This window comes from Euprymna scolopes, chromosome 3, assembly GCF_053919585.1.
Source record: "Euprymna scolopes isolate OS-2025 chromosome 3, ASM5391958v1, whole genome shotgun sequence".
NCBI lineage: Eukaryota > Metazoa > Mollusca > Cephalopoda > Sepiida > Sepiolidae > Euprymna > Euprymna scolopes.
In genome coordinates, this window is record NC_136484.1 from 176,034,850 (window position 1) to 176,039,207 (window position 4,358).

The following is a 4,358-nucleotide window of genomic DNA, read 5'->3' on the forward strand; positions in this document are numbered from 1 at the left end:
CAATTTCCGGAACCGACTTCATATTTCCCACCCCAATGTTAAAAATATACAATAAATAAAGTAATGTGTAATGCGTAAACTGTTTCACCCATTTTAGGGACTGATTCAATATCCCCCACCCCACTGTTAAAAATATACATTAAATAAACGGTTTGAGTAATTTCCGGAACTGACTTAATATCTCGTAACCCACTGCTTAAAATATACTTGAAATAAAGTAATGTTTAAATCATAAACTGCTTCAGCAGTTTTTCGAAAGTAATACCTAAAAACATTAACACGGTTAGAGATAAGGCAACCATTGCTTCAACATGATTTTCTGAGTGTACTATCAGTTTCCGCATTCCAGTGACTTAAACACCCTCTTTGGTCTTGGTTAATGGAAGAGAAATCCTTCAGTACTGACAATTTTTATTTTTGTTATTGACCAGAGTGCCTCTTTTTGGGGAGCTGGTAACCACCCCTTGATTTTTAACCGACCACATGTCCAATTCACCCCTTGTGGGGAGGCAAGTAAACAAAAAAATAATCATAACGGACATTTTCCAGGGAATTTTATAATAAATCAGAAGTTACATTTCCAGGGCATTTTGTAATTAAATCAAAAATAACCTTTTCCAGTTACTTTTTTAATATAAAACATATTCATAACGCGTCCCCACGGGACAGGTTTATACACCAGGGTAATTTTTTAATGTTGAGAAGAAATTGTCTTAAAAATTGTCTTAGTCGTAAATGATTTCTCTTCCACTGAGTGAGAAGAAATTGAAAAGTAACACCTGAAGAACAGATACTACACTGTGATCTTAGCCAAAAGGCCAAGAAATAAATCATTTGCCTCAACAGCGACACCATTTTTTTTATATTTCAATTTTCCTTTTCAAGGGTGACAAGGTTTAGTTTGAATATTCCACTTTTCTTTTTTAGGGATGCACAGCATGATAACGGACGGAGCGATAAGCGTAATAATATAATGATAATATATATATATATATATATATATATAATATATATACATATATATAAGCATATATATATATATAATATATATACATATATATAAACATATATATAATATATATACATATATATAATATATATTCATATATAATATATATTCATATATATATAATATATATTCATATATATAATATATGTTCATATGTATAATATATGTTCATATGTATAATATATATTCATATATATAATATATACATATATCATATATATATATATGCATAACATATATATGCACATGTATAATATATATATACACACACGTATAATATATATACATGTATAATATATATGCACATAATATATATACACATATTATATACACATAATATATATACACATATAATATATATGCACACGTATAATATATATACACATGTATAATATATACACACATGTATAATATATGCATAATATATGCATATATACGCATATATTATATATACACACTTTTTTATACATATGTATATAATATATATACATGCATATATACACACACACACACATATATATATATTATATACACACTTTTTATACATATATATAATATATACATGCATATATACACACATACATATATACACGTACATATAATATATACATGCTTATCTATACATATATAATATATATATATGTACACATAAATACACATATATATGATATATACACACATAAATTAAATATACATTATATATATACATATGCAATATATATACACATATTTATACTATGTTTAATATATATATATATATATGTAATATATACACATATATAGTATATACAGATATATAATATACATAATATATATATGCATATATATATATATATACATAACTAGTAATTGTAAATTACATATGGCAAGTAAGCAACAAAGATTATTCCGCATTTCGTTCGCGTGAGAATTCGTAAAATTAACGAATTCACACGAGAATGAATCGAGAAATAGTCTGCATAGCTTTTGTGCGATATATCTGTTATAACTTAGTACCTAGCTCTACATATATATTGAGCACTGTTGAAGTAAACACTGCAAATTTACGCGTAAAATTATATTTTCATTCGTTAGTTTATGTGAAACAATTAAGTGGTCTCTCTCTATATATATATATATCTATATATATGTGTGTGTGTTTAATTTACTGAGTTCGTGTAATTCAGTAAATTTTAATATACCAATAGGTTTTAAGCCAAACATTGTTGACTTAAGGATTAAGCTTCAAAATTACCACATTTATCTTTTAAAAAAATGCAACATTGCCAAAAGTGTGTTTCTTCATAAAGTCTGAAAAGAATGCTGGTTTCTGAAAATTTTCAAACGATACAATGATTGAAATTATCGAATTGGACATTGAAACAATTGTAACATAAAATGAAATTCACTTTTTGTTGCCATCAACATCTTGTCTTGAAGTCTTAATTTTGCACACACAATATATATATATATATATATATATATATATATATATATATATATATATATACACACAAGGTGGTTACTAGAAAAGCGGGAAATTTGTCAAAAAACATTTATTTTTAAAAATACTAATATTACAAATTTTTTTAAAGACAAATGTTATATTAGAGTCATAGATACTTAAAATGTCGTCCGTGCCCATCACTGCAGCGTCAAACAACGATGTATTTTAACAACGCTCATACGCATTGTATTCATGATCTAACCTGACCATTACATTCCCCGCTTTTCTAGCAATCACCCTGTGTATATATATATGAACTTAACGACCCTACAAGGACCATTGACTCATTACAACTTAACACCCCATTCTCATAATAATAACGTTAAACCTTTTTACCCCCTTTTAATTTTTTTCTAGATACTATTACTGAATCCCTATACAATAAGCAAAGCAAATAAATACATACCTCTAAATATTAAACCAACAACATGTATTCTGAACATATTTTACAATGCGTCTACCTAACCTAGCATTTTTAACTACACCCGTTTATTGATTTATTTATCCTAACTTTACTTTCATTAGTTAGTACAAATATACGCATATTTATATATGTCTGTCTATTTATAATTGTATGAATATGTATATTTATATAATTGTATACGCGTGTATATGGGTGCATGTGTATGTACGTGTGTATTTATGTACTTATATGTAGATCTACTTCTGACTGGAGATCTATATCTCCACGTATATGTGTATATGTGCATATATATATATATATATATATATATATATATATATATATATATATGAGTATGTATATGTGTATAGGAGCTGTGTGTATGTCTGTATATAGATGCATGTATGTCTGCCTATGCAATGTTTATACATATACGTAAGTGCGTATGTGTCTGCATGTGGATGTGTAGAAATGTACATATGTATGTGTCTGTATGCATGCGTATTTGCGCGTGCGTTGGCGTATATATTTATCCTAAACTACCTAAAAAGAACTCATTGTCCACTGAAATGGACACGTCGACTTTTACTTGTCAAACACATGACACCTTTTTCTCTGCCCTCCTCTATCTCTCTCTATTGTATATACTTTGCTAAACAACCGAAAATCAGTCAAAATTATAAAACCTAAAAGTTGAAATTCCTCCCCCCTTATTAAAACTATATCTATATATCTCCACCCATCCCCACCTGAATCTGTTACCTCACCACACACAATCTAACGTATTTAAACCTTCAAAACTTAAATATTGTCAATACCCATCTCCCTCCCCCTTATTATCTCTTAACCCCCTCCTTTTTCTCGTCTTTCGTCTGAAACACTTCTGCCAATTACGATCAACAATTTATGTAAGGTCTGACGAGGCTGTTAGATCATAAACCTGGTCCAACGTACGAAACATATGTAACCAAGCAAATAAAACGCTAATAAAATATATATATATATATATATATATATATATATAATATACATGTATATATATATATAATACATACATATATATATATATATATATATAAAATACACATATTTATAATATACATATATATATAATATACATATATATATAATATACATATATATATATAATATACATATATATAATATACATAATATACATATATAATATACGTAAATAATATACATATATATAATAATATACATATATATATATAACATACATATATATATAACATACATATATATATAACATACATATATATATAACATACATATATATATATAATAATATACATATATATATAACATACATATATATATAACATACATATATATATATAACATACATATATATATAACATACATATATATATATATATAACATACATATATATATATATAACATACATATATATATAACATACATATATATATAACAT

General features: G+C 26.0%; 1 pseudogene; it reads right to left on the reverse strand.

The window, feature by feature from the left end:
* Positions 1-678: 678 nt before the first annotated feature.
* LOC145264444 (U2 spliceosomal RNA) lies at positions 679-830 on the reverse strand (annotated as a pseudogene).
* Between the last annotated feature and the right edge of the window lie 3,528 nt (positions 831-4,358).